This window comes from Physeter macrocephalus, chromosome 9 (genome assembly GCF_002837175.3).
Source record: "Physeter macrocephalus isolate SW-GA chromosome 9, ASM283717v5, whole genome shotgun sequence".
NCBI lineage: Eukaryota > Metazoa > Chordata > Mammalia > Artiodactyla > Physeteridae > Physeter > Physeter macrocephalus.
In genome coordinates, this window is record NC_041222.1 from 24,301,080 (window position 1) to 24,314,727 (window position 13,648).

Below are 13,648 nucleotides of genomic sequence, written 5' to 3' on the forward strand. Positions count from 1 at the left end.
GTGAGCCATGGCCGCTGAGCCTGCGCGTCCGGAGCCTGTGCTCCGCAACGGGAGAAGCCACAACAGTGAGAGGCCCGCGTACCACCAAAAACTAAATAAAATAAAAACAACTTGTCCTTTTCAAAAATTAAACTATTCTGGAATATTTTGGGCTTGACCACAGGGACACCAACATTACACATTTCGGGACTTTATCTTTGATATCACTTCAGGATGAAGAAATTCAGAATCATGTGCATCCGGACTTCCCTGGTGGCGCAGTGGTTGAGAGTCCGCCTGCCGATGCAGGGGAACCGGGTTCGTGCCTCGGTCCGCGAGGATCCCGCATGCCGCGGAGCGGCTGGGCCCGTGAGCCATGGCCGCTGAGCCTGCGCGTCCGGAGCCTGTGCTCCGCAACGGGAGAAGCCACAACAGTGAGAGGCCCGCGTACCACCAAAAACTAAATAAAATAAAAACAACTTGTCCTTTTCAAAAATTAAACTATTCTGGAATATTTTGGGCTTGACCACAGGGACACCAACATTACACATTTCGGGACTTTATCTTCTTTGATATCACTTCAGGATGAAGAAATTCAGAATCATGTGCATGGATTGATTACTAAACAAATCATTTTGATTACTACTTTGCCTCTCTGCATTTTGTTGTCCCCAGTATTCTCCACAGCCAGAATCCATTATTTTCATCAGCTCTAAAAAATCCAGTCTTTCAAGGCTGAAAAGAGCTCCAGAAGAAAATTTCTGCTGCCAGAATTATTTGATCTTGCTTGAGTAGTTGGCTGAAGTCCTTGCCAACCTATGTACCTTAATTAACTCTGCAGGTATGGTTCCCTCATGATGATGTCTAAGTGTAGTTGACTCTAGATTAAAAAAGGGAAACCCTCCATCTCCTGAAATCACAGAACCATTAAGGCTCTTAGAGACTTCCTCAAAATAACATCACATTTTTTTCCCTTAAATTGAAAGACTAAGTCTCAAACCTAATAGCTTGCTTGCATAAGGAGCTAACCAGCTCTAGGTATAAACTATTTTTTACAGACAATGGCTATTAAAATATTTGTTATATGAGTAGATTCTGTTATTTATCTCCTCCAGAGAATACCTGAGACTTTGTAAAACTTTTATATTTTATAGATATATTATTTTTTCCTCCTTAAATCTCTTACTGTATCTAACCAGCATCCATCCAATAATCTGAACAAGGAACCTGGGAGTTATCCTGGAATCCTCCCTGCCCTTCCCACATCCATTCAACTCCCAACACTTGCTGACTTGTACACCCTAAATGTGTGTTGGCTGCCCTGTCAATCCCTCTGGCCATGTCTTGTCCAGGCCCTCACGCTCCTCTCTGGGCTTTCACAGCAGCACCCTAAGGGCTTTCTCTGCCTTCAGTAACGGCCTCCTCTGATTTACCCTTCAGAGCAGTATATTTAAAATCCAAATTGATCAGGTAATTTCCTTTCATTGGCTCTCCATCATCCGCAGTAAAAAGAGACCCGAGCTCCTTGGCATAAAATATAAGGCCTCCCCCGATCTGGCTTTTTTTAAATGAGCTTCTCAGGTTTATTTCCTACAAGCTGCTCACTGCCTAGCACTGCATGCTACAGCACGGGGCTCAGCCTCAGCACTACTGACATTTGGGGCTGGATAGTTCTTTGTTGGGGGGCGGGGCTGTCCTGTGCCATGGTAATATGTTCAGTAGCATCCCTGGCCTCTACCCACTAGATGCCAGTGGTACTCTCTTCTCCCAGTTATGACAACCAAAAATAACCCCAGACATTGCTGAATGTCCCCCAGGGGACAAAATTGCACCCTGGTTGGTAAATAGGAGTTGGATAATGAATCACTAAATCTTTGAACACACCAAGCTATGTAGTACCTCCACTCCTTTGTTTTTCTTGTTATTTGTTCCCGGAAAGCCTCTCTCCTTCTTTGCCTAATGCAGGGAGAGAGGAAAAGATTCTGTCCTTATGTCCCCTCCCTTCTGTTTCCTCTGAAGAGGAGGGACTAGTGATCTGATTCGTCAGATTCCAGGACACATTGGAGAACAGGTGAGAACATTTCTTTGAAAGGACTGCATATGGGTATAACCCACTCTTCAATTTTTTTTTAAAAAGAAATTAACCAATAATGCATGAATCCATGCTTATAAAAATTGAAACAATATAGAACATAGAATTAAAAGTGAAAGCTTTCCAGGGTCAAAGCATTCTAATTAAAAAAAAAAAAAAGAGAGATTTGATATATACTGCCCCAACATTATCAACACCAGACATCCTCCCCCTTTATGGCTGTGGCCTCCTCAGGGTTCCAGGATTGTGTATAGAAGGCGGAGGCTAGGTCGGCTCATGAAAACACAAAACTATTACTTCTTGATGCTTGCTAGGGTTATCCGAGCAGGTGATTCACATTTTGGGTCTACCTAGCTCAAAGAAGGACATTTCAACAAAGCTTCTATAGGCCGCATTCTTCCATTCCTTATCCAAATCCTTATAGTCCTTTTCCCTACCATCCCCGTAGAAATCCACAAACCATAACAGTCAGAGCTGTTATCAAGAAAGACAGAGACTTTTTGCCCTTTTAAACGTACAGTGTTACAAACATCAGTCCAAAGACAGCGCCAGAGATTCTGCTTCACCTGATCAACGGTGAGCCCTGGGGTCTTTATTTTTTTTTTTTACTGACTACCCACCCCCAGACGAGTGATGTGCAGCCTGGTGTGGAAGCCAGAGACTGAAGAATACAAGTTAAAATGTAAAAAGATGCATCCAGGTATCCAATGTTTTGACAGCTGCGTATATCACTTCATGTTCATATGAATATAGCATGGAGTAGTAGCCACACTTAAAAAATTCCAAGTTTCATAAATTCTTTTTTTTTTTTTTGTGCGTGTGTGGTATGCGGGCCTCTCCCTGCCGCGGCCCCTCCCCCTGCGGAGCACAGGCTCCGGACGCGCAGGCTCAGCGGCCATGGCTCACGGGTCCAGCCGCTCCGCGGCATGCGGGATCCTCCCAGACCGGGGCGCGAACCTGGTTCCCCTGCATCGGCAGGCGGACGCACAACCACCGCGCCACCAGGGAAGCCCTCATAAATTCTTATAGCAGTTGAAAGAAAAGATGTCTCTATATGCCTATGTCCTAAATACTGTACAGGCCTTAAAAACAAACTAGGTAAAGAGAAAATACCTGCAAGGGCTCTTTATTAATATAATGAAAACATGCCTGATGGTGGGGAAATATAGCTATTTTCATAAAGGTTTCCAGCTACGGGAACAAAGGGTGAAAGAAATCCTTTCCACACAAGTTTAATTCTAGAGACCCCATCCTTTACACAGGGAACTTAACCCTTTCCCCTAATTCTGTTGATTATTATTCTTTTTCAGCCTTCCTCAACACTTAAGATCCCACGGGAGGTCACTAGGAATGGTGGGGGTGAAGTGTTCCTAGTAGCAGAAATGAAGATGAGAGAGTGAGATGGAAAAACGCTTCAAAAACTCTAATTGAGACAAACCTGACTACAAAATTGTGTCTGTGCTATGATTACAACTGTAACAATTCTGTCTGCATATGGACAGGGACTGAAAGGGAGCATAAAAAAAATGTAAACAGTTTGGTTTGTAGGATGGCAGAATTTTGGGTGGATTTTTCTTTCTTTTGAGTTTCGTCAATGTTTTGGTAATGTTTTGCAATAAACAATACTATAACAGAAGCAGCTGAACCTGCTGACTAATTATTGTTAGAAAGAGCAGCCTAGCCTCAACTCCGTCAGAACTAAAATCGCTGCATCTGGCAGATGCTCTCCAACGTTAAAGTTGATAATATCAGCTAACCTTAACCAAGAAGTCAACTCCTTCTGGTCCAAAGGAGCATTTTAAAAATTATTTTATTTTATTTTTTGCAGCTAACTCATTCTGGCAGGCATACAGAGTATTTGTTCAGTGGGGCCCATAGGTGGGTGTTTCATTTTGTTGCTTTTCTTTTCTTTTTTAAAAATAGTTGAAATGGTTGATTGGTTACACCTGTCCTAAGAAAGGTCTTGGACCAAATCATCTGCAGTATAGTGGAAAACTCAGGGTCCTTAAAAGAGTGTTTGTCTAAGTATGCGAGTGGATTCAAACTCCACTTTGAGGGAAATGCTGGTGTCACCTGCAGGAACCCCTGCAGCTTATCTTTGAGCAGAAATGGAATGGCAAGAATAAAAGTCAGTTTCTTAAAAAATTGACAACAGAATGTCAGCCTGACTTCCTGCACATCTGGTGTTGAAAGCGTATGGATAATCAACATCAAAGACTATTGGCACTTCAGGCACTTGTCAGCGAATTCAGTCCTGAAGTGACTTTAACTGTGCACTTGCCAAAGGCTCACCTAAGGCACATAATATTGGAGAGAGACGATTTAATGAACGGGTGAGCTCTCCATTCCTCTTCTAGGGACTCTAATCTCTGTTCTTGTGATTCGTTGTAGTATCAGGAAGCAACATATCTGGGCTGGATAACTTCTATTCCTGATAGAAATGCTCTCACCAAGTTAAAAATCTAGTGTTATGCTCTGCGCCTTTATGAGATTCAGTATAAGAATTATCTATTGGAACACGCTTTTGCATTTTTTCTTGCAAATATTGCTGAGGATGTTGTACCTTATGTTACCTAAAATCTATTGTTAAAAAAATTAAGTGATACATTCCTTCTGGATTTAGAACATTAGCTGTGCTTGTAACACAAGTTAGAAACCAGGTGTTTGTCTTTGTGCCTTAGGTACCGGGAAACTCATGCTTTATCCCTAGAACTCCTCCGATGGCAGTTTTGTACAGATCGGAGGAAGTGGTGAACTCAGACAGCAGAGTCAGGCACAAGAAGGAGGATATTATTTGGTGCCCATTCAGTTGCTGTGCCTGTTACGGCTTAGGTAGGTACAACACTTTCAATTTTAATGATCTCATTAGAATTTTTTTCTCCAAGAATTTGCTGTTCCTGAAGTGCTAGATTTTCAAAAAGGAAGAAATGCATTTCATTTTCTATAAATATCAAAATTAATTACTCATTGTTATAACTAATCATTAAAATTCAAAATTAGATGAGAATGTTCTTAATAGATTTTTTTAAGCCTTGAAGAGGTCCATTTTATTATAGCATCTACAGCTGTACTATTTGTGGAAATTATGACGTAAGGTTCGTAATTGAATTAAGCCTATACCTTTGCCCAAATCCTAAGAAGGAATTAATAAAAGATGGTGGGTAACACTATGGTATCTTATTAGGAAAAGTGTAGGCAATTGAGTAGAGTTGTTTTTGTAGATCTCACCCCAGTTTATCTAGTTGGGATCATATTCATTCATTCACTCATTCGTTCTTTCAGTCATTCAACATGCGAGTCTAATATGTTCCAGGGGCCATTTTAGGTCCCAAGGATACCTCAGTTAACAGAACAGATAGAATTCCCTGCCTTTATAGAATTTGCATTCTAATGGGGAGGGGGGAAGACAGTCAGTAAAACAAATAAAAAATATGTGGTGTAACAGTTGGTATTAAGTGCTGTGACAAAAAGTCAAGAGGGTAAGGGAGGGCTAGGGTGCTTTGGGTGTGAGGGTGGAATTTGCTATTTTAAATAGTGTGACCAGGTGGCATCTGAGCATAGATCGGAAGGAGAGAGTGATGTCTCTCCAGGAAGAGTTTCCATGCAGAGGGAACAGTTTGTGCAGAAACTCCAAAGCAAGGTTGCGCTTGGAGTGTTTGAGGAAAGTGAGGCGACAGATGTGGCAGGAATGGAGGATGGGAGGAGAGTGGTGGGAGGCCATTGAGGGATGAGGGAGCCAGAGCATGCAGGCCATTTTAAAGGGCTTTAAAAATATGAGACGGGGAACAACTGGAGGGTTTTGAGTGGAGGAATAACATGGTCTGACATGTTTTAAGAGCATCATCTGGTTGCACTGTGGAGAACAGACTGCAATGGGGAGATGTGGGACCAGTGAGAGCAGGAAACCTAGCTGTGAGATGATGGTCATTTGGACTCAGGTTATAGTGGTGAAAGTGGGGAAAAGTGGTCAGATTCTGATTCTGTTTTGAAAGTAGAGCCACTAGGGTTGCTGAGTATTAGAGAAGGAGTTAACGAAAGAGAGATGAGTTTTTGGTCTGAGCCAGAGCTTCAAGAAATGCAGTCTGGAGTTGCCATACACTGGATGAGGAAGACTGTGGGAGGAAAATCAGGAGTTTGGTTTTGGACAGATTAAGTTTGAGCCGGTCCAAGTGGTAATATCCAGTAGGTAGTTTGATAATATAAACATTAATTCAAAATTAATATTACAGTTACTAGAAATATTATATATACATATGTAGAAATTATATATTATTAATGATATTATTAAATTTTAATATGTTTGTGGTACTACATTTTAAGAGAGACACTAACAAGTTAAATATATTTTGAAGAGGATGACTGAGATGGCAAGCACAGGAAACCATATTGGATAAGCAGCCTTTGGAGGAAACGGAGATGTTTAGCATGAAGAAGAGCGGTCCTAGGGTAGATGTGTTTCCTGACATGCTGGAAGGGCTACCTTGAAAAGGGATAGCAAATGAACTTTACCTGTCATTCTCTGAGTTGGACAGAAGTTATAGGAAGCCCGGTTTCAGGTCAATGTAAGATTATACACATGGACACATTTTTTTTTAATGTATTTATTTATTTTTGGCTGCGTTGGGTCTTCATTGCTGTGCGCGGGCTTTCTCTGGTTGCGGCGGGCAGGGGCTACTCTTCACTGTGGTGCGCGGGCTTCTCATTGTGGTGGCTTCTCTTGTTGCGGAGCACGGGCTCTAGCCGCCCGGGCTTCAGTAGTTGTGGCTCGCAGGCTCTGTAGTTGTGGCTCGTGGGATCTAGAGCGCAGGCTCAGTAGTTGTGGCGCATGGGCTTAGTTGCTCCATGGCATGTGGGATCTTCCTGGACCAGGGCTCGAACCCGTGTCCCCTGCATTGGCAGGCAGATTCTTAACCACTGCACCACCAGGGAAGCCCTGGACACATTTTTATGAGTAGAATTTCTGTGTTCTTCTGCAGCAGGATGGATTCTCTTCTGAAGTAGTCATGCCTTATTGCTGGAAGTATTTGACTGGAGAGTTGCTGAGGATATTGTAGAGGTGACTGGATGGAGGGTTAGATTAAGGTTCATTTCTTTTTGTTTCTGTGTATTTTTCCTAGGGACAAAAGTACTCCATGTACCAATGCACCATCATGAATATTTTTTCTTGTATTGTGTTTTAAGATTTCATGGGTCTATGAGTTTCTCCCAAATTAAACTATAAACCTCTTGAGGACCGGGACATATTTTTATCCTCTTTGTATTCCCTGATGCACTTGGTACAAGATTTTGTATATAACGAGTACTCAGAAAAATACTTTTTGGTAGAATAATTTTGCTTCCAAGGCATCCTTATCCAAAATGCAAGCACTACTGGGAAGGGGAGTTCATACCCAGCCTACCACCTTATTGTGGCCGAATTGACAGGACCAGTTTAATCCTTGAAATTCTGAGGGTCTGGAGTGGAAGAAGGTTGTCAAATGAGGAAAAGAGAATTCACCAAAAATTCATCTTTGTCTATGGCTGATTCTGCCTGCGTATAGAGTCTACCTAAAATGTCAACTGTTGTGGTATTGGAGTATTAAGAATACGTATTAGAAAAGTGGTACTGATGAACCTATTTGCAGGACAGGAAAAGAGAAGCAGACATAGAAAATGGACTTGTGGACACAGGAGGGGAAGGGGTGGGGGGGACGAACTGAGAGAGTAGCCTTGACATATATACACTACCATGTGTAAAATACATAGCTAGTGGGAAGCTTCTGTATAGCACAGGGAGCTCAGCTCAGTGCTTTGTGACCACCTAGAGGGGTGGGATAGGGAGGGTGGGAGGGAGGCTCAAGAGGGAGGGGATATATGTATATGTATAGCTGATTCACTTTGTTCTACAGCAGAAACTAACACAACGTTGTAAAGCAATTATACTCCAATAAAAAAAAAGAATACGTATTAGAGTACAAAATATCTGAATGATATTTTAGAGGTTTGAAAGAATTAAAGAACGTCCAAGACAGTTACTTCTTCTGCTTTCAGAGAGTACTTCCAACAGTGAGAAAATCTTGTTAATTCATGTCTCTTACTTCTATAGACTTCACAGAAAACTAGTAGCAGAGGTTCAATGAGTTCCTTGCCATAGAAGGTGTTAAATTACAGGATTAATAACCACTCTCAAGCCAGCCATCCATTCATCCACCCATCCAATGAACATTTATTGAACACATACTATGGGCTGAACAGTGAGGGGTTCCATGAAGGACTGTAATCTTGAGGCGCTCACAGGTGAGTAGGAGAACCTATCTAACATTATGGTACACTGTGTTAAATACTGTGCATTGGAAAAAAACAAAGTTCCATGAGGTCAGAGAGGAAAGAGCTGCTAACTTCTCAGGGAAGTTGGGAAATTCTTCCTGGGACAAATGCCATTTGAACTAACAAAGCTTTTTTGTGATCCTCCCTCAACCCCCCCAACCCAAGGCAGTGTATTTCTCTCTGCTGTCTTCCTGTGGCACTTGTTACCTGCTTCTGATTATAGCAGTGCCCTCTTTATTGCAATTATCTTTTTACTGTCTACTTCTCTGCCTGGCCAGTACTCTTTAGTGGCAGAGACTTTGTCTTATCATCTCTGTCCCTACCCAGTATCCAACACAGGTCGAAAGTTGTTTGTTAACAGACTCAAAATAAATGAATCTTGAAGAATAAGTTGAAATGTGCCAGGTCCAGGAGGAGGGAGAAGGGCGTTCAAGACAGAGGCATGAACCTGTGAGAAGTTATGGAGGCGTCTAGGGTATAGTGTGTTAGGAAAATGGTGAGTGGGTTTGGAAGACTGACATGGAGGGAACATTCAGGGGAGGGTTGGGAGATGATGACTGAGGAATGAAGCACGACATTCTCATGGGTCCACTGGAGGCGAAATGACTCAGTCAGAACATAAAGCATTTAAAAACCATCAAGCAATATATGTTGCAGCTGTCCCTGACCCCAGCTCCAGCCTCCCGACTCTGGTCTCTCTCCAACCTTCACTCCACTTTGAGCCTCACTCATCCCTTGTGATCATGTTTGCTTTCTTCTGAGGGTTTGCAAAGCAAATTTTGCATTTTAGTTGTAGGTTTGACTACATTCTATTTATAACTTTCTTATCCCATGGACAGAGAAATATCCTTTGTTCCTTATTGAAATGACTTGATTGCATCTACTTTCTAAATTATTCCATGAGAAATTAAACAGTCCTTTTTTTTCAATCATTCATTGTTCCTAGTGACTGGCTTTATCACCATCCACCCAGTTTCCCCAGCTAGAAATCTGGACTTTATCCTAAGCCCTACTTTTCCCAAAGTGCTCTCCTCTGATCAGTATTAGATCTTCATTGTCTAATGTCCAAACGAATCTTGACTTTGTTTTCTTCTCTTTATTCATATAGCCTAAGTTCAGGCCACTTTATCTCTCACTGGATTATTGAAACAACCTCTTAAATGTTCTCCCTACCTCTACTTTTCTGTTTATCTCTATCTGTCTATCTATCTATCTATCAACAAAAATCCAGCTACTGCAGTTATATTTCTTTTTTTTTTTTTTTTTTTTTTTGTGGTATGCGGGCCTCCCTCTGCTGCGGCCTCTCCCATTGCGGAGCACAGGCTCCGGACGCGCAGGCTCAGCGGCCATGGCCCACGGGCCCAGCCGCTCCGCGGCATGTGGGATCCTCCCAGACCGGGGCGCGAACCCGATTCCCCTGCATCGGCAGGCGGACGCGCAACCACTGCGCCACCAGGGAAGCCCCTATATTTCTTTTTTTTTTAATTTAAAAATTGTGGTAAAATATACATAATGCAAGATTTACCATTTTAACCATTTTTAGGTGTACAGTTCAGTGACATTAAGTACATTCATGTTGTTGTGGTACCATCAGCACCATCCATTTCCAGAACTTTTTCATCACCCTAAACTGAAGTTCTAAACCCATTAAACACTAATTGTCCATCTTCCTCTTCCCCCAGGCCCTGGCAACTACCATTCTACTTTCTGTCTCTGTGAATTTCACTACTCTAGAAACCCCATAAAAGTAGAGTCATACAGTACTTGTCCTTTTGTGACTGGCTTATTTCACTTAGTATAATTTCCTCAAGGTTCACCCATGTTGTAGCATGTGTCAACATTTTTGTCCTTTTTCAGGCTGAATAATATTCCACAGTATGTATATACCACATTTTGTTTATCCATTCATACACTGATGTCTATGCTATTTATTAAATATTATTACTCTTAGAACTTTACTGTAACTTGTCCCTGTTACTCTCAGGATACAGCTAAAAGGCTTTACTATGGTTTACAGGGCCCCCACCTAACGCTGCAGCTTTCATTCTATTTATGTCCCCTTACATTCTCCACTTCAGTCAGGCAACCTGGCCTTGCCTCCATCTCTTTCACATCTGGGCCTTTGTCCCAGGTTCTTCCTCAGCTTACGATACCATTTTTCAGGATGAGCCCAGCTTTTACCTCAGGACTCAGCTCAAGACATCACCTCCTCCTGGAAGCTTTCCTCCTCTCATCCAGGCTAGGTTAGGCATCTCCTTTTTTGTGCTCCTGGAGTCCCCTGAAGTTCTCTCTACCAATACTCTCGTCACACTTAGAGCAAAGAAGCTTTCATTCTATTTATGTCCCCTTACATTCTCCACTTCAGTCAGGCAACCTGGCCTTGCCTCCATCTCTTTCACATCTGGGCCTTTGTCCCAGGTTCTTCCTCAGCTTACGATACCATTTTTCAGGATGAGCCCAGCTTTTACCTCAGGACTCAGCTCAAGATATCACCTCCTCCTGGAAGCTTTCCTCCTCTCATCCAGGCTAGGTTAGGCATCTCCTTTTTTGTGCTCCTGGAGTCCCCTGAAGTTCTCTCTACCAATACTCTTGTCACAGAGCAAAGACAGTGTCTTATTTCCCATTTCATTCCTGGAGTCTAGTATATTTTGAGCGCTCAGTTCATTTCTGTGGAACAAATGCATAACCGTGTAGGCAAGTATCTGGAGTCATGGAGGAGGTGGGTGCTGAGGCAGAGGCCTGTGTGAGTGACTAACTCAAGGCCACCAAGTGTGAGGGCGTAATCCCGTGCAGCCTGCCGAATGCTGACAGCCTTCATGCCCGTGGAACCACTGGATGAGGCACTGGGTGCACACAGTAGAATGACAGGTATGCACTGAGATGCGCATTCCCAGCCCTCAACTGAGAAACCCGGTTAGGTGTTTTGGTACTTTCGGCACAGTTTTAATCTCTTGGTCAATGTGCTTACACCCTTCCTGCCTCTATTCTCCACCAATTCTCCTCCTCACTCTCCTCCCCCTGCTCTGAACTTGGAAATAAATTCATATGTTTAGGTCACTTAAACAGAAACGAGACTTTATTCTGTGAAGAAAGTGTTTAGTTTGTAAAAGGATCAATGGGCTATTTTGGATCAAATAACTGTGTTTTCTTTAGCCATTTAAAATGGTCTATTTTCATTTTTTAAGCCATTGCCTTGTGAAAGGACCTAAGAATATCCCCAACTTGGTGTTAGATCCCGTAATTACATTTTCCCATTTTGAAAGCAGTTATGCAGTCCTTACAATAGAGTCAACGCGGCTAAAAATAAACTCCAGGCAGTTCATATTAACTGGGTAATAATAACAGGCAACAAGGAGGCTCCCTGTCCAAATATGATGAAAACAGGAAGTTCATTACACAAGCTGTTCTTTCCTGATAGATCTGAATTCTTAAAGCCTTAACTCAAAAATAATCTCTTCAGGTTAAAAATAAAAGCAGAGTTGTCTCTTACTTGTGGCTCAATGGAGATGATAACATTGTAGCTAAATAAATCCACACAGCCATGGGTAGACTGTAACTCCAGATCGCCTGTTTGGAGGAGGAAGGAGGAAGTTTGCAGACCCCTCTCCTGGCAGACAGGCGGCTGGATACATTTGCCCGGGGGTTTACTGTTTTCTTACCCTGGCACAAGCTGCCAAGGAGATATTGCTTTACTTTGGTACGGTGGCAGGAAGGCAGAAAGGCTTCCGGTGTGGAAAGCATTTTTATTTTTCCCTGGGGAGAAAATGGATGAACAGAACACCCCCAACTCTAAGTGTCTGCCAAGTATTGTAAATTTCAATCCTGGTTTCTCAGGGTGAAGTGGGAATGAGGCCCAAAGGAGGAGGATAAACCCCCTTCCTTATGGAACTCCTTTTCTCTAGTGAGTGTCACTGATTGTAAAGATTCAGATTTTCATGATTAAAACAAGGTGAGCATGGAGAAAAATTTAATTTATGTAACTAGAATGAGCCCCACCAGCTCCCTTCCTGAAACCAAGTCTCAGTCCTCCAGGGTGTCACTGGATGCAGTGAGGGGGCCCGTGACCTTGCCATCCGCCTCCTCTTTGGGAATCTCACTACTTGTTACCACGGCCACCGGTAGGGTCACCCTGCTCCAAATAGTCATCACATCTTTCCTTAATTTCCTGTAACATAGCGGAGACCAGGTTGGAAGTTTCATTTAAGGCTTGGCTATAGGATTGAGGTGGGGAAGAGAATGGGAGTAACAAAGAGTTGTCAATCACAGAGAGTGACAAGTGTGCACTGATCTGGCTCAGCAGATGCAGTTTTCTCTCCCCAGGCTAGGTCAGTAGCATCTGTAGGGTTTGCCTTGAGCAAAAGAGCATGCTTGGGGAGTACTCACCTTGCGAATGTCCCCAGACCCTCCCAGCTGTTCTTATTCCACGTCATGGTGGTTGTACTCCATCTTCCTGGAGAGTGATCTTCGTTTCTTTAACTGCACAACAAATCTCGGAATACGTGCATCCTGGGAAGGGGGTTCTTGCCACTTTTGAAGTGATAACAGATAGGGCCAGTCACAGTAGGCATCAGGAGGGCGGTATTGCCAAGGCCTCACATTTAAGAAGAGTCTTACATGTAGACTTTTGATGTTATTTCCAAATGGGATTAGCATAGCCACAGACATACACTGATCTAATTATATTTTTAAAAAGGTATCACACATGACTTTAAACTCTGTTCTATGACCAGATCACATTGGCTATTGGGTACGATAAATTTTGTAAGTTGTAAACCTGCAGGTAGCACAATTATATTGGACTATATATATTTATTGAGTGGAAACATTTAGAATATATCACAATTTTTGTAATGCTCTTTTGGAATGTCTTCATTTTTCTAAAATACTGCCATTCTCAGGAATTGGAAGTGGTCTGGCCTCTGAGAGGCCCTGACCATACACCTTCTCCCCCTGCGATGCTGCCCATGGGGAGTGGTGGACTTCTGTACGAGAAGGAGGGAGGTTCATAGAGATGCTCTCTCGTGGTGGATGAACACAGTGGTTCTTAAACTTGACCTGTGCAACAAAATCTCCTAGGAAGCTCATTAGAAATGACATATGATGCACTGAGAATTTCTGGCCCAGACCCAAGATCTTGACTCAGGGGGTTTGAGACTACTCCTTGAAAGGCCCTGCAACAGATTGTAGAGGAGCTATGGGGGGAAGGTCAAAGGGTAACAGAGGTCCCCTTTGGGAAATAAGTAATGATTCCCTCTGGAGACAGTGAAGACT

General features: G+C 42.8%; 1 long non-coding RNA gene across 3 annotated transcripts in view; it reads left to right on the plus strand.

Annotated features, from left to right (window-relative positions):
* The window catches only part of LOC102989281 (uncharacterized), a 224,749-nt gene that overhangs the window by 52,100 nt on the left and 159,001 nt on the right, over nucleotides 1–13,648 (plus strand). For 2 of the 3 annotated variants that reach the window (XR_008618201.1, XR_003681188.2), the window contains exon 2: nucleotides 4,753–4,903. This is a non-coding gene — a long non-coding RNA (uncharacterized lncRNA). Of the gene's footprint in view, nucleotides 1–4,752; nucleotides 4,904–8,156; nucleotides 8,335–13,648 lie in introns of those variants that run through there. The other variant, XR_003681190.2, reaches the window with a different exon arrangement.